General features: G+C 45.5%; 1 pseudogene; it reads right to left on the reverse strand.

Moving 5' to 3' along the window:
* Nucleotides 1-14,415: 14,415 nt before the first annotated feature.
* On the reverse strand, nucleotides 14,416-20,103 carry LOC147728449 (uncharacterized; annotated as a pseudogene).
* Between the last annotated feature and the right edge of the window lie 2,666 nt (nucleotides 20,104-22,769).

Raw genomic sequence — 22,769 nt, forward strand, 5'->3', positions numbered from 1 at the left:
TCGGGAAATCGGCAGATAGGTAAGACGCTCTGAGACCGGCTACGTCTTTCAATTCCTTACATTCAGGCTGTCGTAGTGGAGACGCGTTGAGGGAGACAATAAACTCTCTGTGTCTATCTCTCCCCCTCCTCCCACAGAAATCTGATTCGAGGAACAGGCACCCCTACTATATGCACTGGAAAACGTGCATATAAGGTAAATGCCTATATCGTTTTTAAGGTTGAAATATGTAATTCTCCTTTGTTGTTGTAAATAGTATATGCTAAGTGAGACTACACTGTGTCTCTGTTTGTAGCTACCGGATTGATCAACTGGAGCTACCCAGAACCTAGAAAAAATCTCTAAGGTAAATCAAAAAACTCTATTTTTCAATTGTCGTTTAACATTTATTTTTTTAAAAATTCTGGTGAATTATACATTAACATTGGCATAATTAATTACAGGTAAATACTTACCATGGTGCCTGTATGAAGTATTGTTCCCTTACCAAGATGTGGTGAGGATGGAATCCACAAGATAAGGGTAAATAAATAAATAATTTCTTCCACTCTAACATATGCATGTGGACAGAGTAGTGTGTAGACCTAGACTCATTCTGGGCTTCACTATTTGTCTTACAGAATATTATAAGGAAAGTTGGAATTCAGGACCACTTCCTCTTGCTCTCGTTCTAGTGAAGGGTAAGAATATAATACCTCTCATGGGCTAAGGCCTTGTAAAAGAAAACCTATCCACCTTAGTTAGTAACCGCCACTTTTATCTCTCTTAGGGTTAATATTATCCCTTGGTTGCCTACGTTTTTGTTCTCCAGTCCTGATGAAGACTCGCAATCCCAAGGCTTAAATTACCTGCTGGGCATAAGACGAGTCGAAACGTCGACAATATTTCCTAATCACCCTTGGACCAACCAAAGAACTTTATCAAGTGCAAATCACCTTTCAGATACATGTCTATTCAAGAAGTGCTCTGATTAAAAAACTTAAAATACGTTGGCCAGGGTCCCAATACAGCTAAGCATAAAGTTCGGTATTGTTTTGTAAATCATGTGAATAATAATCTTTCTATCCACTAATTTGTTTTCCTTTCCGTTCACTTGTTTTCACTCCTTTGATCACCCCCCCTTTTTTTGCACACTTCTTCTCTTGGGTAACCTCTGTTTTTATCAATTTGGAAATGATATGTTTGTGTATAAAATGAATTGTTAAAACAAAAAAACAGGAAAGATGATGAATAAGCTAATAAATCAAAAGTAATCTCTTGTTGGTGGTTTAGGTTTATTTTGTGGTACAAAAAAGTACAATAGAGCAGACGGATTGTGGTTGCTCTACTCACAAAAAACTATGGAAAGTATTGATTGGACTCATTTTGTATAATCATTAGGTCTAGGACCATTGTTGTTTTGATGTCATTCTTTATTGGGTATGATCACCCAAGGGATTTGGTGCGTGATATATATTGATCAATGCTTTATTGCTGAAACGTGTTGTCTTTGCCATTAAATTTATTAATTATCTGCATAAGAAGGTGTCCGAGTAGTCTATGGAACTCGAGTGACTGGTAAAAAAATACAAGGGACTTCCGGTGTCCCAGCTCGAACCGCCCGGGACAGCTTACTGACAGAAACCGGAGATCTTGGAGAGGATATATATATGTATGTGTGTGTATTTATATATATATATATATTTATATATATATACACATAGGAGTGTGTCACAGTGTCCTGCTACATTGTGGTCCCGCTGCAGTGCAATCTGCCTACATCAACTCTCCACCCATTATCACTGACCTGTGCTGCTGTTTTAATGGGGCATCTTGGGAGTTGCAGTTCAGAGCATTAATAATGAACTACAACAGGTGAGCAACAACGTAAGGGGGAGGAGCGGACCCACGCCAACTATTCAAGAGGCAGCAGGCAAGAACTCACTGTGTTCAGTATGGCCGGTGTTGGGCGCTGAGGAAGGCGAAAGCCGAAATGGATTCGCCGCTACTGGAGCTGTTTTTAAAAAAATAAAGTGTTTCCAAATGGTCTCCTCTGGGCTTCTGCTTCTTCTTTGAGAGGAGGATTTGTTTAGAGACATTTTTGCGCTGGCCAGTAGCATATTTTAGAAGTCCCCGCCACGCAATTGGGTCCGGACCTCTTCTGGCATGCTTCACGGTAAATTGGTACTTTTCTTTCAAGGAATGTGTCCGGTACTCGCCCCTGCAGTAGGAGAATGAGAGCAGTAGAGGTATTGCACCTCTCTCGTGGCATCTTGCTTCCCGCATTTAGCCCCTGCATGTTGAACTTTCTACACTGGGGGTTGTGGCGGTACGAGGGGACCTGAGGAGAGACTTTGTAATCTCGGGACAGAGGAGTGTGTCACAGTGTCCTGCTACATTGGGGTCCCGCTGCAGTGCAATCTGCCTACATCAACTCTCCCCCCATTATCACCGACCGGTGTTGGGCGCTGAGGAAGGCGAAAGCCGAAATGCATTCCCCGGTACCGGAGCTGTTTTTAGAAAATAAAGCCTTTCCAAATGGTCTCCTCTGGGCTTCTGCTTCTTCTTTGAGAGGAGGATTTGTTTGGATATATATATATTTCTAATATTTCTATGAACTGCTTAAATCCTAATTATATGTATGTTATTTAATTTTGATAAAATTATAATGAATATTTATTGATTTTTAACTAAATCGATAAATTAATATTATCAAAACTGCATATATTTGCACAGTCAATATGTTTACATCGGTTGAAATATAATGTTTACTGAGTATATGTTTACATTTGCAATTTTGCACAAATATCCATTAGACTATTATAACGTGTATCTTGCATTCAGGCAGATATAATTATCTTGACATGTCTCAAACGAAAATTGATACTTAGCAACAATTCTGAATTTATTCAATTTAAGATTTTATATGCTTTTTACCCTTCTGCTCGGAATTCAATAATTCCAGACATTGTGAGTAGTATGTTTTCTATATTCATTATCACATGGTGTTCACTATTGCATTTAAAAATAATGGCACACACTGGCTTAAACTATCTGTGAGCTAGGGCATCCGCCCGAAACGCGTCAGACCGTTGTGCTGTAATCTATGAAATAAACATCTTGCCTGAATATTTTGGGACTCGCCTTGGTTTTTCTGTTCGCCAGCGCTGGAGGTGCAGAGCCATTTTTTTTAATATATATATATATATATACATATATACATATCAAACAAACAGGTTGCCCCTGGCAGATGGAAGATGCCACACACGGAGGGGGGTTTCTGCACTAGCATCACCGGCAGCAAAGAGAGCAGTGTGCCCCCAAGTTTCCAAATCTTTGGCCAAACGCGTTTTGAACACTCCCTGTGCTCTTGATCACTGGCTAAAACTAACAAAGAAAATGGAGTGACTCCGCAAAGGTGCTTTATTAAATGCAAGTCCCGCCCCAGTGGGCGTCAGCAGGATAGAATTCTGGTCTCTATAGTCCCTGTCATTCCTGTCATGAACTTCGTGCCGAATTGAAATCCCAAGTGGGCACCGTAAAAGGCTCCGTTATTTGCATGTATTCCCAAGTGGGATTAATGTTACTTGTTATCTCAAGCTGGATGGGGGGCTCTATCAGGCACCTCCACGCCCATTGCCAGTTTGTACCGGTGAAAAAGTCTCCCTCCGTTCTATGAGAGTGCTTGTAGATCTGACCACCCTGGAGCTGCCCCAACATACATATATGAGTTTCCATAATCTTGTTCCACCCGGGAGCCGCCAGGGAATCAGGTACAGACCAGTTGAAGTTCAAGTTCAAGTTCGAAAATTTGTATAGCGCACTACTCACCCAGAGGGTTTCAAGGCGCTTGAGGGAGGGAGGTGCATTACTTATCGAATATCCAAGTTTTTAGTTGCTTTCTGAAGGAGAGGTGGTTCTGTGTAAGGCGGAGGTGGGTGGGGAGAGAGTTCCAGGTTTTGGCCACTAAGTAGAAGAAGGATCTTCCTCCCATGGTGGATCTGTGAATGTGCGAAATTGCGGCGAGGGCTTGATTGGACGATCGTAGCTGGTGGGAGGAGATGTAGAAGGATAGTCGCGTGTTGAGGCATTCGGGACCTAGGTCGTAGAGGGCTTTGTGTGCGTGGGTGAGGAGACGGAACGTTATTCTCTTGTTGACAGGGAGCCAATGGAGATCTTTCAGGTGGCCGGAAATGTAAGCTTGCCGAGGGATGTCCAATATGAGTCTGGCTGAGGTGTTTTGGATGCGTTGGAGTTTTTTCTGTAGTTTGGCTGTGGTTCCTGCGTAAAGGGTGTTTCCGTAGTCCAGTCGGCTTGTGACCAGTGCGTGGGTGACCGCCTTTTTTGTTTCGGTGGGGATCCATCGGAAATTTTTTTTAAGCATGCGTAGAATGTTGAAGCATGATGATGAGACGGCGTTGACTTGTCTGGTCATAGAGAGGGAGGAGTCCAGGAGGAAGCCCAGGTTGCGTGCGTGGTCCGTAGGTATGGGTACGGTTTCCAGGGCCGGTGGCCACCATGAGTTGTCCCAGGCAGAGGGGGATGATCCTAAGATGAGGACTTCCGTTTTGTCCGAGTTTAGTTTTAAACGGCTATTCTTCATCCACTCGGCTACTTCTTTCATTCCTTCGTGTAAGTTGGTTTTGGCGGTGTTTGGGTCTTTGGTGAGGGAGAGGATCAACTGGGTGTCGTCTGCATAGGAGATGATGTTGAGGTTGTATTGGCGTGCGATGGATGCGAGGGGACTCATGTATACGTTGAAGAGGGTGGGACTGAGAGATGATCCTTGTGGTACGCCGCAGATGACTTCGGTGGCCTCTGATTTGAAGGGGGGGAGGCGGACTCTCTGGGTTCTTCCAGCAAGGAACGATATGATCCATTCCAATGCTTTTCCTTGTATTCCGACGTTGCTGAGGCGTTGTATGAGGGTGCTATGACAGACTGTGTTGAAGGCTGCGGAGAGGTCAAGTAAGATGAGGGCAACTGTTTCTCCGTTGTCCAGTAGTGTTCGGATGTCGTCTGTTGCTGCGATGAGGGCGGTTTCGGTGCTGTGTTTGGCTCAGAAGCCGGATTGTGAAGTGTTGAAGGATTTGTTGGATTCGAGGAAGGCGGCGAGCTGACTGTTGACAGCTTTCTCAATGACTTTGGCGGAGAATGGGAGGAGCGAGATGGGGCGGTAGTTCTTAAGTTCAAGTTTGGTGGGGTCTGCTGTGGGTTTCTTCAGAAGGGAGCTGAGTTCAGCATGTTTCCAGATTTCCGGGAAGGTAGCGGAGTTGAAAGAACAGTTGATGACATCGCGGAGATGGGGTGCGATGATGGGGCCTGCTTTGTTGAAAATGTGGTGGGGACATGGGTCGGTTGGCGATCCTGAGTGGATGGAGTTCATCAGGCGGATGGTGTCTTCGGTGATGATTGGGTTCCAGGGGCAAAGGTTGTTAGAGTGCAGTGTTGGTTCGGAGATGGGTGGAGTGGACTTGTCTTCGGACTGGTTTTCAAAGCTGTTATGTATTTCGGCGATTTTGTTGTGGAAGAATGAGGATAGAGAGTCGCAGAGGTCTTGGGAGGGAGAAATGTCGTTGGTGCCGGCGGTGGGGTTAGTAAATTCTTTGACGATGTTGAATAGTTCCTTGCTGTTTTGGGCGTTGTTGTCAAGTCGATCCTTGAATGCTGATTTCTTGGTGGATCGGATCAGTTGGTGGTGTTTGCGGGTGGCGTTCTTGAAGGTGGCTAGGTTATCAGTGGTTGGGTTTTTTCTCCAGGTTTTCTCGAGAGTACGACAGAACTTCTTGGATTTCTTAAGGTCATCGTTGAACCAGGGGGCTTTTTTGCTACCTTGCTTGATTAGATGGTTTTTCAAGGGTGCTAGTTCGTCGGCGCTGTGGGTGATCCATTGTGTGAGGTTAGTGGCTGCTTGGTTTGGGTCCGATGGTTTGGTGGGTGGGGTTTTGGTGAAGCGATGTGAAGAGTTGTTCGGTGGTGATTTTGTTCCAATTTCTTCGAGGAATAGGTTGTGGGTCGTGGACTTTTTGTAGTTGAAGTGAACGCAGCTGTGGTCCGTCCAATGTAGAGCTGTGGTGTGATCGAAGGAGATGTGCTTGCTGGAGGTGAAGATAGGGTGGAGCGTGTGTCCGGTGTAGTGGGTGGGGGTGTCTACAAGTTGTTTGAGTCCGAGATTGGCCAGGTTGTCCAGAAGGGTGGTGGTGTTGCTGTCGTTTTTCTTTTCCAGGTGGAAGTTGAGGTCTCCCAGTAGAATGTAGTTCTCGGAGGGGAGGGCATGTGGGCTGATGAAGTCAGTGATGTCTTCGCTGAATTGTGTGCGGGGTCCTAGTGGTCTGTAGATGAGGGTGCCTCAGAGTGTGGTTTTGTGGTTGGTGTGAATCTGGAAGTGAAGGTGTTCGGCGGAAGCGAGGTTATCATCGGAACTGGTCGTGATGCGGATGGTGTTCTTATGGACGATGGCGATGCCTCCTCCTGTTTGGTTGGTGCGATCTTTTCGGATGATCTTGTAGGCTTCTGCGATGGCTGTGGCGATGTCGGGCGCTGATGAGGCGTTCATCCATGTTTCTGTGAGGAAGGCGACGTCCGGCGATGTAGTGTCGAGTAGGTTCCAAAGTTCAATGGAGTGTCTGTGGACTGAGCGGGTGTTGATCAGGATGCACTTTAGGTGGTTAGTGTCGGAGCTCTGTTTGGAGTTTGTGGATTTGGTGTGGGTCCTGATGCAGTCGAACTTGCAGGAGTGGCAGGTGAAGGGTCCATGGGTGTATCCTGGGGCGGCTTGGTAGCAGTTTGGGAGTCGGCCGGGGTTAAGGGCTGAGAGGGTTGCGGCGTTGTATGTTATGCGGGTGGAATGGAAATTGCGGGGGCCAGGGGGTCTGGCGCTTGGCGCGGTCCAGGCGCAGACGGTCGTAGACGGGCTTACCTTTGGCGCACCTTAGGCGCGCATGGGGCGCGACCGCTGCGCGTGAACGTTGCGCGCTAAAGCATCTGTCATAAGTGGATGGTGGAGGGGGGTGGGGCGAGGGAGGGTCAGCTGGGAGGCGGGAGCTGGTCCGAGGGCCGGGCTGTGAGGCACAATCAACAACAACAAAATGGCAGCGAGCCAACAGCCAAACACGGCTATACAGTGACCCCAAATCGCTATGCAAAGGCACAAATTAGGCACACAGGCACAAATTAAACACGCAGGTAAGGCAGCAATGCACAATCGAGTAAACAATGAAAGCGCAGCTCAATAGTAAAGCGCTACGATACAATGACATTCAGGCACATAGATAATTGCAGGAGCAGTGTGAGCAGAAGCGCAGTTGTTTCCAAAAGGTTAAGAGCAGTTAGCCAGTATAGCGCTACGATACCAGTATCGGGCAGGGCAGGGAGCAGCGTGAGGAGCGGCCGCTTCTGTGGAGCACAGGGCGGTCACAGCGCTAGCTCTGTAGAGTAGAGCCTAATCTATCTGTGGGAGGGAGGGGCAGCTGGGAGGCGGGAGCAGGGTGGAGGGCCGGGCTGGGAGGCACAATCAACAACAACAAAATGGCAGCGAGCCAACAGCCAAACACGGCTATACAGTGACCCCAAATCGCTATGCAAAGACACAAATTAGGCACACAGGCACAAATTAAACACGCAGGTAAGGCAGCAATGCACAATCGAGTAAACAATGAAAGCGCAGCTCAATAGTAAAGCGCTACGATACAATTACATTCAGGCACATAGATAATTGCAGGAGCAGTGTGAGCAGAAGCGCAGTTGTTTCCAAAAGGTGAAGAGCAGTTAGCCAGTATAGCGCTACGATACCAGTATCGGGGCAGGGCAGGGAGCAGCATGAGGAGCGGCCGCTTCTGTGGAGCACACAGCGAGTTTGGTAGTTTTTACGTGCAGTTTATTGCCATAAAGCCAGCAATCTTTCAAAGTGGCGAGTGCCACTTGGGGTTCTTCTCTGGCTACTCCGGCTGGGGTCCGAAAAGGAAATCACTTTGGTAAAAGCACTAGAGAGAATCCCTGCCAAAGGCTGAATACATGACATTCACGTGCTATGCAGTACTGACCTCAGAAGGCCCCTCAGGTAGTCTAGGTCTTGGTTCCACTGCACGTGCTATACTATTAATAGCTACCAGGGCTCAAGTCGGGGTACCACGCGGGTGGACGGCGTCCCCTCACTTATTTTACAGGGGGGAGGCAGTCCCCCCTGCCAAACAGCTGGACTTCACACTATGGCCTCTCTGGGAGGAGGAGCTCGGCACCCTTCATAATGTCACTTCCTATCGTGACGTCACTTCCGGTGCCAGCGCCCCCCCCACTTCTTTTTTTAGGACTTGTGCCCAGATAGCTACGCCCCTACCTACCTTTGTGATTCAGGCAGGTTTTTCAAACACCGATGAAGGGAGAGTGTTTTCCAAAATAAATGAACCTCTATGGTGTGTGTGGAACACTGGAACTGCTTGACCCTGAACTGCGATTCTTTAAAAGGAATAATCAAACTACATGGCAATACTGACCTCGACCGACTGTTGAACCGGTGCATATTTTGCTTCATGGCTTTCAAAAACCCTGGGTGTCTCTCCAGTGACTCGGCTGGCTGTAAATATGAGCTCTGCAGCAGTGCCTCAGAGGAGCACGTCTTTGTTATCAAGGCTAATATGCAATGTGAGCCGTACAAGGAAGGGGTCGCAAGTAGCCATAGAGCGGTCCCAAAGCCTTTTAAGAAGCCTGGCCCGTCTTGCAGTATCCCAGTTGACCTAATGGTCAGCCCGCCCTGGGTGACACCACCAGAGGGAACACAAAATTCCGAGGACCCTGATTCGAATATCAAATGACACGCAAGACGGCCATTAGTCACCTCTTTCCACGGGGCATATTGTATGAAATCGGTAGCTACGTGGGGACCAAACTTCCAGGGTCTCGATTACATGTGCTTTGGAGAAAAATGTGTTGATAATTAAACAACTCATTGCAGATGTTAGAAAGCATAATTAGTCCTAGCAAATAAAGATTCTTTTTTTTCAGTTTTACTTGTTCGCATTTGTCAAAGTAAACATGAATCACATCATTGGGTACATCTCGCCATTGTTTCGGAACGCCTTCCTTATAACATGTTCTGTCGAAAAACGTTTCTTAAGAACTGCAATGCTGATTTCAAACAGTAATCTTCAAACGGGACATTACCAGTGCCACTGAACATGCCCTTCAGCACCGTTGACGTCATGGAAGCTGGAATTAAGCAGTATTAACGTTACTAATCCAATAACCAGACATTCCTAAAATAGGAAAGAGCAATGCTGAGATTTCTTTTGCTTGCCAGAAAGGCATACGTTCCTTAAATTCAACAGGCGGAGAAGCAGCAGTGGCAAAGGCAGTGTGATATTATCGCCCAAAAAATAAAACACACTAGTAATAGTAGTAATTGCTTTATTCTATTATTAGCAAACCACTCCATTCAACAAAAATCAAGCAAAAGGTTAACAGGAGACAATAAACAACAGTTGCATTTTGAAACATCGTCTATTGTATGACACAAAAGAAAGTAGCACTTGTGTATTTTATTGAAATCAAAACAGAGATTAGCGTTCAAGTGTCACAAAAAGCACGTTTTCAAGACTAACAATAAATAAAAACTTCTATTTAGCATGTTGGGTATCCTTGTGACAGAATATATATTGGCAGCAATTTAATTACTGACAAAAAGTCAAAGGTTGAGAAACACTAGCAAAGCAGATTATGAGTCACAAATTGCTGGCAACCAAGCCTCTGAAAAACTCACTCAGCTCTATTTGAACTACCAGTGGTGGGGACTGGGGAGAGTTAACCTTAGCAAACGTTTGCTGCTGGGTTCCCATTTGGCTTCTGTGGAGCATTACCTTTTGCTCTGGTTTGTAGAACTACCGACAGTTCTGTGGCTGCCAATTTCCCAAAGGGAAGCCAATGTAAGAGGTAGAGGAAAATGCTGAGCACACCTACATTGTGACCTAGCAGAATCCAGTCAACCTAAATTAAAATGAATCTTGGTCATGCACTGTAAGTTTCACATTAAATATTTGTGTGGTGCCCTGAAGAAATTACAGATTCCAGCTGGACGGTATTTGAAATGAAACGTGGACTCCTAAGTTGGGTAAAGGCTGTGTGAGTTCATTTTAAACCATGTAAGCGTCTGTAATACTAGACAAATCTACAGGATAACATTTTAATATATATGACAATAAAAAATAAATACAAAATAATACCGCACATCTGCAAATCCTGGAAGAAACGGAATCTATTCCTTTATTACCCAAAACATACTCAAATGGTTTAGTATCTAAAAAGACTTTGGGACAAATTTACAAGCCCCTATCGCCACCGGAACATCACTTTTTTTGACGTTGTGGTGGCGATACAGGCTTTGCCTTATTACAAGGCAGCACTAAGCCACTAAACATGGCTTAATGCTGCCTTGTAAATAAGGCACCCTTTCACTCTATACTTAGTGTGAAAGGACTGGGCAATGGGTGTTGCAATGGCCTTCCACCCCAACACCCATTGATTATGACGCTGCCCCATATTTACAAGAGTGGCGTAAATATGGGGCAGCGCCAACATTATGACCAGGGAAAACCTGGTCTTAACAGGGAGCAAAGAGGGGAAATGCTTTATTTTTCCTCATTTTTACTGATTTTATGTGTGGTGTAGCATGCATTAAAACGGCAAAACGGCATGCATAATTGTTTATGTACAGGAAGGTGTCCCCCTTCCTGTACATAAACAATCAATTTAAAAATGACAAGTTTCAACTTCTATGTGTGCTGCCCCAAGCAATGGTTATCCCTTATAGTACAAGTCAACACAATTCCTTAAATTAGTATAATACCACTATCCAATGATTTATATTGTGACCACAATCTGTCACTCTTTCTATTTGGTCCTTTTTGTGCCCTCAAATAGAGGCATTTAGTACAATCATAATTCAATGGGCAAAAATGAAAGAGCCTTAGCACAAAAAGAAAAAATCAACAAAGTATGCTTCCTGTAACCTTCCACATAAATAGTCACATGAAAAACACACTATCAATCAAAAAGGATGTGAATGCCATGTCACATTTTAATAGTCTGAATTTCAAAATAGTTAAAGAAAGGCCCTTCCACTCAATTATTGACCAGGGGTGAGTAGGGCCCTTGGCCTTGCCTCCGGCCCTCTGACTCCAGCCTCATTAATAACTACATGGGAAGGACTTCCTACTTGGATATTGGTTAATTAAAACATTGGAAAGTTAAGAGAGTCACAGAAGACAGTGGAGTGGCTCAGAGTCAATAATGGCTGGTACAGACATACTGTTTATAAGTTACGTTTGTCATTCTGACTTTTTAATTATGAAATATATACGCCCAATGGGTGTAATGGTCTAATAACTTTGACTGGGGGTGAGTGTCTGAAAAGTTACAGCACTCCGTTCTTCATCTCCTTGTGTTTGCTTTGTTTGCTCTAATTTGGCAGGATACGCCCAGATGTGATTCCTTTGCTCACTTTGCCACTGGATTCAAACTAGCCTGGCTGATGAGGGCTGTTAGCCCGAAACTGGTCCCAGGATGCTTGTTTCCGGTCCAGGGAAGACATGGCTTGGCAGTTTGGGCTGGACTGTTCCCATGAGGGTCAGGGTCAAGACAGATTTGCATATAGCTCTGTGTCTGAACTAGGGTGGCGAAGGGAGCAAAAGAACGATGATGGATTCAACCCAGATATGTGACTGGGGGTGAGCGTCTGAAAAATGTGAGCGCTCCGTTCATCATCTCCTTGTGTTTGCTTTGTCCACCCTATGTTGGTAGGGTAGGCCCAGACGTGAGTCCCTTGCTTCTTTTGCCACTTGATTCTAGCTAGCCTGGCTGATAAGGGCTGGTAGCGCAAAACCAGTCCCAGGATGCTCGTTTTCGGTCCAGGAAAGCCATGGCTTGGTAGTTCGGGCTGGACTGTTCCAATGAGGCACAGGGTCAAGACTGGTTTGCATATAGCTGTGTCTTCACTGAGGTGATGAAGTGAGCTAAAGAATGATTCAACCCAGATCTGTGACTGGGGGTGAGCGTCTGAAAAGGTTCAGCGCTACGACCATCCTCTCCTTGTGTTTGCTTTGTTTGCCCTAATTTGGCAGGGTATGCCCAGATATGGGTCCCTTGCTCACTTTGCCACTGGATTAAAGCTAGCCAGGCTGATGAGGTATGTTAGCCTGAAACCGATCCCAGGATGCTTGTTTCCGGTCAAGGGAAGACATGGCTTGGCAGTTCGGGCTGGACTGTTCCCATGAGGTACAGGGTCAAGACTTATTTGCTTATAGCTCTGTGTCTGAACTGGGGTGGCAAAGTGAGCTAAAGAATGAGGATGGATTCAACCCAGATTAGTGACTCGGGGTGAGTGTCTGAAAAGTTTGCGCTCTCTGTCCATCATCTCCTTGTGTTTGCTTTGTCCACCCTATGTTGGTAGGGTATGCCCAGACGTGAGTCCCTTGCTTACTTTGCCACTTGATTCTAGCTGGCCTGGCTGATGAGGGCTGTTAGCGCAAAACTAGTCCCAGGATGCTTGGTTCCGGCCCAGGAAAGACATGGCTTGGCCGTTCGGGCTGGACTGTTCCCATGAGGCACAGGGTGAAGACTGATTTGCATATAGCTGTGTCTTCACTGGGGTGATGAAGTGGCTAAAGAATGATGATGGATTCAACCCAGATCTGTGACTGGGGGTGAGCATCTGAAAAGGTTCAGCGCTCCCTCCCTCATCTCCTTGTGTTTGCTTTATTTGCCCTAAGTTGGCAGGGTATGCCCAGACGTGTGTCCCTTGCTCACTTTCCCACTGGATTGAAACTAGCCTGGCTGATGAGGGCTGTTAGCGCAAAACCAGTCCCAGGATGCTTGTTTCCGGTCCAGGGAACATATGACTTGCCAGTTCGGGATGGACTGTTCCCATGAGGCACAGGGTCAAGACTGATTTGCCTATAGCTGTATCTTCACTGGGGTGACGAAGTGAGCTAAAGAATGATGATGGATTCAACCCAGACCAGTGACTGGGGGTGAGTGTCTGAAAAGTTTGAGTGTTCCGTCCATCATCTCCTTGTGTGTGCTTTGTCCACCCTATATTGGTAGGGTATGCCCAGACGTGAGTCCCTTGCTTACTTTGCCACTTGATTCTAGCTGGCCTGGCTGATGAGGGTGTTAGCGCAAAACTATCCCAGGATGCTTGTTTCGGGTCTTTGGAAGACATGGCTTGGCAATTCGGGCTGGACTGTTCCCATGAAGCACAGGGTCAAGGCTGATTTGCATATAGCTGTATCTTCACTGGTGTGATGAAGTGAGCTAAAGAACGATGATGGATTCAACCCAGATCTGTGACTGGGGGTGAGCATCTGAAAAGGTTCAGCGCTCCGTCCCTCATCTCATTGTGTTTGTTTTGTTCGCCCTAAGTTGGCAGGGTATGCCCAGACGTGTGTCCCTTGCTTACTTGCCACTGGATTGAAACTAGCCTGGCTGATGAGGGCTGTTAGCCTTAAACTGATCCCAGGATGCTTGTTTCCGGTCCAGGGAAGACATGGCTTGTCAGTTCAGGCTGGACTGTTCCCATGAGGCACAGGGTCAAGACTGATTTGCATATAGATCTGTGTCTGAACTGGGATGGAAAAGTGAGCTAAAGAACGATGATGGATTCAACCGAGATCAGTGACTGGGGCTGAGTGTCTGAAAAGTTTCAGCGCTCAGTCCATCATCTCCTTGTGTTTGCTTTGTTTGCCCTAGGTTGGCAGGGTATGCGCAGATGAGGGTCCCTGCTCACTTTGCCACTGGATTCAAGGTCGCCTGGCTGATGAGGGCTGTTAGCCCGAAACCGGTCCCAGAATGCTTGTTTCCGGTCTAGGTAAGACATGGCTTTGAAGTTCGGGCTGGACTGTCCCAATGAGGCACAGGGTCAAAACTGATTTGCATAAAGCTGTGTCTGAACTGGGGTGGCGAAGTGAGCTAAAGAACGATGATGGATTCAACCCAGATCTGTGACTGGGGTGAATGTCTGAAAAGTCTCAGTGCTCCGTTTGTCATCTCCTTGTGTTTACTCTAATAACTTTATAGTCCTTTGGCCTCAGGGTGTATTAAGTCTTAAAGCCCCTCACCCATGTTATAGGTCCTTGTCAGCAGCTCAGGCCTATAACTCAGATGGAGGACATTTAATTACTTACTTACTGATGCCTACTACCCCTCCTGGGTTGTAGGCCATCTGCCAGGATACTCCAGCCACCTCTGTCCTGGGCTTTTATTTCAGTCTGACTCCAGGTGTAACCTATCTCCTTGAAGTCATTCTTGAGACCTTAGAGCCTGGTGTTTCTTGGCCTTCTGGTATCCCTTTTCCCTTGAGGGTTCCACGTCAGGGCTTGCCTAGTATGTTTGATGCAGGCTTGCATAGTTACGGGACCTATCCAGCCTCCGCTTCTTTTCATGATTTCTTCAAGAGCTGATGTTGTTTGTCCAGCGGATGTAGAGCATTTTCCTCATACAGGTGTTGATGAAGGTCTGGATTCTGTTGGTGGTGGTCACTGGTGTCCTCCAAGTGTCTGTTTCATACAAAAGACCCAATTTTACATTGTTGGTAAAAAGCCTGATCTTGGTTTGCAGCTTTAGGTCCTTAGAGCTCCAGATCTGCTCTAGCTGAATGAAGGCAGCCCTTGCTTTGCAGAATTTTGCCCTAACATTGCAGCCTGTGCTGCCCTGCTTGTCTATGACACTGCTAGGTAAAAGAAGGCCTCAACCTCTTCCTTTCTTGCATCGCCTGCAGGAGTGACTGCAGTTGTGCTGGCTATGTTCACCTCCAGGAACTTGGTTTTCTCCTTGTGAATGTTGAGGCCAGGTTGTGCTGATGTGACTGCCACTTTATCAGTCTTCTTTTGCATCTTTCGATGGGTATGAGACAGTAGCACCATCTCATCTGAAAAGCCCAGGTTGTCGACCTGCTACCAGGGTGTCCATTGGAACCCATGTCTTCTCCTTGCTGTGGATGTCATCATGATCCAGTCTATGACTAGAAGGAAAATAAAGTGTGAGAGCAAACAACCCTGGTGGACTCCTGTCTTCACTTGGCAGGCTTCAATGAGTTGTCCTCCATGGACTATCTGCAGGTCATTTTCCTCGTAAGAGTTCCTGATGATTCTTCGACCTTTATCTGGCTCACTGTAGTGGTGGTAAAGTTTCCAAAGGGTCTCGCTGTCCACGCTGAGAAAGCCTTCACGTAGTCGATGATGTTTAAATAGAGGGGGAGTTCCATTCCATTGATTGCTCAATGATGATGCACAATGTTAAAATGTGGTCTGTACAGGATCTATCTTTGTGGCAGCCAGATTGCTGATCCCTCAACTGAGCATCAACTTGTTCCTTCATTCTGATTAGGATGACTCTGTGGAACTGTTAGAAATGGGATTTTTGGCCGGCTAGGCCATGTGCCAAAGTCGGGCAGGAACCACCACTCTAGTCAGGATAAGGGAGTAACACTACTAAAATAACCCCTGCTCATCCCGAGGTAGCTTGGCACGAGCAGTCAGGCTTATCTTAGATGCAGTGTGTAAAGCATTTGCACATAACCAACAGTAATACAGTGTAAGCACTACAAAAAGACACCATACCAGTTTAGAATTATTTTTATGTACAAGACAAAAAACAATAAAAATCCGCAATACAGTACTTAAACATCTTCGGTTATCAAAATATGCTTGAAAAATAGTTCCTTGATGTCGAAAGCTCCATCTGGGGCTATCACTGCGTCGTGAGCAAACACATCCATACTGTTCTGGCTGACCGCAGGATCGCGGGCCAACTACGGTGTTGGGAAGACCCTCAACAGTACCTTTTAGAAATGCAGGGTGTCAGTGACATCTCATTGAGCTTCTGAAATCACAGCGTCTGCAGGCATTGGTTCCGGAGGTCGGTGCAGGAGTCATCGGAGCCCTCGAAGTCACACGTGTTGCAGATCGATCTCCTCTCTGTTGAAGTCAGGAGCGCTGGCGTCAGCAGGCGTTGGGTGCTGTGGTGTGAAGTACAGTGGTGCGGCATGCAGTGCCCTCAGGTTGCGGTGCGAGCAGCAAATCGGTGGCGGCATCAGATGGCATCATCAGTGAGACCACGGTCGCGGTGCGAAGTTAATGTGGTGCTCGTCGCGGTGCTGGCAGGTCATGGTGCAAGCAACATCGTCGTCGTTGCTGAAGCAGTGTCGTCGGCAGACGAACTGGAGTCGATGGCGCCGGGGTTGGTAGGCCAAGGCTGCAGTGCGGGATGAGGGCAGTGCACCATGTAATTTTACGAGCAGTGCCCTCAAAGCAGCAGCATAGATTTCAGCATGGAGTGGTGTCGACGGGGATACCAAGGCGTCATCGTGAAACGAGGCGGTGCGGAGTGTGGTGCCCATAAGCCGCAGTGCGAGCAGCGGCTCAGTGGCGGCATCAGGAGGCCGTGTCAGTGAGATCAGAGTCACTGTGCAGCAGTGCCCTCTGCGGTGCCTTCAGGACACGGAGTCTGCAGTGGCGTCGTGGACGACGTCAGGTTGCTTTTCTTCTGTTGGTAAACAAGAAGGGGCCCCCTGAAAAAGCAGATGAAGGGCAGATTTGCAGGGGAATAGAAATGTATAAACAAAGGAGAAAAGAGTGCCCTTAACAAATAATTACGGCCCTCTAAGGGTCCTGTTTTGCAGAAAATGCAGTGACAAACTCACCCCGACCAGGGGCAAATCAAACTGTCAGGAGCCAATTCATTATAAGACAAACTTAGTTTTTTTATTTATTCATTTTTTTAGATTATAAATATGTGATCTTTAGTCACAGAGGACATAATAACATCGATATTGTAACATACAAATGATAGTTCAAAGAGCGGCTGTGACAAACAATTTTTAACATTAAATTTCACATACCCTTTCAATTTTTCAAACACATTCAACAGGACTCGTATCTCTCCATGCATTCTGGGATTATACAAAACATCCACAGATTCCCACACATTCTCATACATTCAACATTCATCATCAATATAATATATCACAGTGCGAGCTGCGGCTCAGTGGCGGCAACAGCAGGCGGCGTCAGTGAGATCAGGGTCGTGGTGCGGCAGTGCCCTCTGCGGTGCCTTCAGGACACGGAGTCTGCAGTGGCGTCGTAGACAACGTCAGGTTGCTTTTCTTCTGTTGTCGCAGAAAACACACAGTCCCAGTGCTGAGGGCAGAAAAGCCTGAAGTCTTTGCTGTTCCTGAGACTTCTTGAACAAGGGGGAAGCTCTACCTCAAGCCCTTGGAAAAACTCACAAATTAGATTGCAGAAAGTTCAGTCCAGTCCTTTTACTGCCCAAGACAGAAGACACCACTGCAGGCCAACGCAGCAAAGTGGGAGTTTCTCCTCACAGCTTCTCTTGCTCTTTTACTTGGCAGTCTTCTTGGTCCAAAAGAGTTCTAAAGTTCAGGGGTCTGGGCCCCAATATTTATATCCCAAAATCCTTTGCTCTCTTAGGCAGAGAGTGTCTGTGCCCACTCAGAACCAGTTCTGCCTTCTCTGGTTCGACTTCCTGGCAGGCGGTGGAGACGGCATGGTCAGAGGCAGACAAGGTCCTTTGAGGTGCCAGGAAATCTCCTCCCTCTTCCCCAATTGCAACCCAGACCTATTCAGCCCTTTCCTGACCCACCTAGACTATCTGGAGCCACTCCTGCTCTCCAGCCTTTTGTCATCCAAAACCCAGACGGGCAATCCACATTCCAACAGAGGCACACTGGATGACTGAGCAAGAAAATACCTACTTTCTAAAAGTGGTATTTTAAAACACAAAATGTAAAAATCCCCTTCATGAAAAGATGCATCTTTAGATTCTGAGTTCAGGCATGCTAAACTTTATTTTCCTACTTAATTCCCCTGGCCAGTTACGTTTATAAGATGTTATAAACAAACTCCCCATTCTGTCCTATGGGGAACAGGTAACCTTGCAATGGCGAAAAACTAAATTCGTCGTAATTTGCTATCAGGACATGCCACACACACCAGGGCATGTCCTACCTTTCACATACACTGCAACCGGCCCACCTACTTTAGGGGTGCTTGACATGTGAGAAAGGGGAAGGTGAGGGACTGGCAAGTGCACTGGCCAAGTCAACATGGCAGTTACAAACTGTGAGCAGACTCCGCAATGGCGGGTCTGAGTTACCTTTTCAGGGCTACTCAAATGGGTGTCACAGTAAGTGCTGCATGCTCACTAGTAGCATTTGATTCACAGGCCCTGGCACACTCAGTGCACTTTACTAGGGACTAACAAGTAAATCAAATATAGAATCATGAAAACACCAATCCATAATACAATTTACCACAGGAGCACTTGCACTTTACCACTGATCAGCAGTGAGAAAAGTGCGCAGACACACTACGCCAGCAAAAACAGAGTCAAAACTGGGAGGTCAGAAAGCAAAAACTCAGGGGAAACACACCAAAAGATGCCAAGTCTAAAAGGAAGACTTTGCCTGGGGTTGATAGAAGAGTTATCCCTCTGTAGTTTTGCGCAGTTAATTAGATCATATTTCTTGGGGTTCTTGATGAGATATCCCTCCTTCCAGTCTGATAGCACCTTTCCCTCTTCCCAGATTCTTCCAAACATGGGGTAAAGCATGCATACTAATGTTTTAATATCTGCCTTCAGTGCCTCTGCAGGAAAGTTATCGGGTCCTGCTGCCTTCCCATTTCACAGACGTTTGATGGCTAGCTGTATTTCTTCCTTGGTTGTTCTGCTGCAGCCGATTGCAAGGCCTTGTTGCTGGCTGCATGTCTTGTGGAGACTGTGGCATGCACTAGTTCAGCAGTCCTTCAAAATGCTCCACTCATCTCCATTGTTGGCCTTTATTAGCCATGATTGTCTTTCCAGCTTTGTCTTCAACAGGTCTTTCTGGCTTTATGTATCTGCCAAAAAGTTTCCTTATTATGTTGTAGAATTCTTTCACATTTCCATGGCTTGCTGCTTTCTAGGCTTCTGTAGCTAGAACATCGATGAATCTTCACTTGTCTGATCTTAAATTTCTCTTTGCTTCCTTGTTGCTTTTGGTGTATTCACCTAGAGCTTTTTCTTTTTCTGCTCTTGTTCATCTGTTGATGACTGCAGCTTCTTTTCCTTTCTCTCTTGGATTTTACGGAGAGTCTCTGTGGAGATACATTTTGTATGCTGGTGTTTCTTGAGACCCAGTACCTCTTGGCAGGTTGCCATCAATGTTTCTTTGATCTTCTTCCACTGACATTTTACTAGGTCTCTGTCATCATCTACCTCTTGCAGGACTTGAAACTTGTTACTGAGAGGGACTGAATATTCACTCTGTTTCTGTGCATTTTTAAGGATGGTAGTGTAATGTCGCTGGCGTTGATTTGTCGGTTCCATCCATGCTTTCTTCAGCTTTAGCTTTAACCTGGGCATGACATGGTGATGGTCTAATGCCAGGCCTGCTCCACTCATCACTCTTACATCCTGCAGGGACCTCTGAAACTTCTTGGCAATGCAGACATGGTCAATCTGATTCTCTGTTGAATAGTCTGGCGACACTTATGCTGCCTTGTTTATTCTTTTGTATGGGACTACACTACAGCCTTTCACCAGACTTTCAAGGCACAAAGATCTGCAAGTCTTTCAACATTCGTGTTCATGTCGCCAAGGTCATTCTTGCCCATGACTTCTTCGTGCCCAGTCTTGTCGCTTCCAATCTTGTCATTGAGGTCCCCTATCAGTTTGGAGATGTCTCTCTAATAACATTTCTCTAGGATGAACCAGAGTCTGTTGTAAAGAAAAATCCTTTTCCTCTTCTTTGCTGTTATTTGTAGGTGCATAGCAGTGAATAATATTCCTGTTGAGTCACTTTTTCTTTGTGTGGAAGGTCGCTGTGATGATTTTGAGACCATGGACTTTCCTTCCAATCAGAGCTCTTTTGGCTGCTGGTGTTAGCATCATTGCTACTACCTGAGTATGTGGGACATTCTCTTCCTTGTGGCCAGAATACAGTAGCTTTCCTCCTGGAGCCAGTCTTTTCTGTCTGCATTATATCAATCTGGGCTTGCATATGCCAAGCAGGGCAAGGTTGTATTTTTTCATCTCCACTGCCACTTGAGCTGTTTTGCCTGTCTCGTACATTGTCCTCATATTCTATGTCTTGATGGCGATGGTCTTGGTCAAAAGCAGGTGGTTCAGCTTTGTTTCTTCCAGAGCTCTCCGGCTTTCACCAGAGGATGTCATAGCCATCTGTGTAGGATATTCTTCTCTCCCCAAGGCCAGGATGACTTTTGGTTGACGTAACTGTAGCTAGGATTTTTTTATATGATGGAGTAAGTAGCTCCACACATAACCCTCCTTATTTTGCAGCTGAGTTTGAGACTGGCCATGGCGGAAGGCATTTAACAACCAAAATTTCACTTGACAGAAGACTACAGTGCTTAAATGAATAAACCTAATTCAAAAGATGCAAGTCAAAGTCATTGTGTCTGCGGGCCAATTTGTATTTCTTTGAAAGTGTACATGTATGTATATGAACATAAAATGCATATCTATAAAGAACATGTACTTAAGAGATAAATTATAACCAGAAGATACACAATAATATTATAGCACTGATCATTCAGTGTAAAAATAACAATTCATCAGCAAAAATATAATTTAAAGTTTAAAATTAATTCAATTTCAAGTAATGGAGTTTTAAGTAAACTCTGTGTGCTTGGGGAAAGCATCCCTCTACTGGCCTTTTCTTTTTCTCACCTTCAAACTTCATCCTTAGTGATTGTGCTACTTGACAGGGAGAACTGAACCCACCCAAGTAACATAAGGTTACAAGTCATTGAGAGGCCCTTTGTTTTTATAATGACAGGATGATAAATTGAGGCAAGCAGCTCATCCTTATTACAGTGTAAATTGCCAAGATAATGGTGCTACTGCCATTGGAAATTATATTAACTCGCTGTATATCAAACAAATCAATGAATCGCATTGCAATTAGTAGGCCTCATAATGAGATAAGCAATGGAGTTGTAACATGAACCTGCTATCTTCATTACTAGGCACTTAAGAATGCCTCCTTGTCTGCACATGGGAATGCTGCTTTATGGATGATAAATGGACATACAGATGTCCAAGCCTTTTCTTTTTAGAGCCGTCTGATATTTTGTGCATCTCCACCTCCATTTATGCTATGATGTTGTCATTTTGCGAATTTTTAGCAGAGGGCCCTTGGCACAGAAGAATCTCATGTGCTGGTGGAAATAACTAGGATTAGATCTTTCTATCATTTCTTATTTTAGCTTGTTTTATAATACATGGGTGCGGACATACCGAGAAGGTATTGTCTGAGAGCTGGACTCCCTACTCAGAACACACAGTCAATAGCTACCTGAGAATATTCTGACAGTTGCTTATTTATTTGATGTTGTGGGTGCAGTTCACAATATTCTTTCTAAAATGTTGGGATTTCATGATGCTGTTTAAGTAGCTATATGGTTTTATGGTAGTATTTCGCCATTTTTCAAAGAGGCAAGCGCGCAGAATTGGCTTTCGTGATTAGATAGCCACAGTGTATTATTTGAATGACATGTATTTCTTTTCTAATTGTAATGTGCTTTTTAAGATATTTTATATCGAAATAAAGCTTTATTGTTGTTGTATTTGCCTTGCCTACCTAAGCAAACATTGACAATGAGAAACAAGAACTATTACATTGGGCCCTTTTAAAGTTATTGTTTATACTGTCCTTTCTTTGCTTCACTGATGTAATTTTGTGTGCATAAAATATTCCATTTTGGATATTTGGTAGTACAACTACTTATCGATTAAAACAAACCAATAAACAATTACATTATGTTAGAACTATGTATATAATTTCCCGTTTTTTCTTCATAAACGTGTGTTCTAAAACATCAATGCAAGTTAAAGTAAAATGTATTTGACATATAAAAGCTATCCTTAGACATATCTCTTTTGAAACTAGATTAATAGCTAAGTAGGTCTCGCAGTTACATAAAATAGTAAACATTCATTCCACTAAATCATTGTAAGATGCAAATAATAAGGCACCAACACATTGAACGTCTAAAGAACATAAATACCTGCCTGTATCTTCTTGGTGGAAGTTACACTTACCTTGTGTACCTTGGACGCTAAGCTACACTTATTATTTTGTTGAATCATGCACAACGGGTTCTGGTTTCGATTTGAGGCCAGAGGAAGGGAACTCTGCTTATCCATTCCGTGCAGCTCAGCAGAGAAATAAAATGGTGTTCTGGCATGTCACCCTGTTCTGCATTCAAATGGAAGCCAGAAGAAGAACACCCAAACCAAATATTGAACATCTCTTAATTGGATTGCACTTTTTTGCTTTATGATCAATCAGGTTGGCCAAAGTATCCTGTTTCTAGACATGCACACCATTGCATGCTGGGATAAATGGCCCATACTGCTGTGTAGATTTTCCGGGATTTGGTTGTGGATGCTCTGTCCAAGATGACCTCAACAGGCGCAGTGCGTCCATTGGGGCGTAGGGGCGTAGCCCCACTAAGCCCCACAGACCTACCGCGTCGTCACTAAAAGCCCAATACAAATATTTTAAAAAAATCGCGCTATCTGCCGGCCGGGAAACCGGGAGCCACCCGACTTTCCCGGAGTGCGCAGGGGGAGGGGGGGGAGGGGGGTCGATGGGCCTGCTGCAGCTGCGCAAGTGTATTTTTGGGCACAAGCATGCCCGCGCATGCGCAGATCGTTTTCCTGTTAATTCCCCCTTAGAGAGAGGACCAGGGGGCGGGCCGCAGCCTCCGGGGTTACACAGG

The sequence above is a fragment of the Lissotriton vulgaris genome, chromosome 3_1 (genome assembly GCF_964263255.1).
Source record: "Lissotriton vulgaris chromosome 3_1, aLisVul1.2, whole genome shotgun sequence".
NCBI classification, from domain to species: Eukaryota; Metazoa; Chordata; class Amphibia; order Caudata; family Salamandridae; genus Lissotriton; species Lissotriton vulgaris.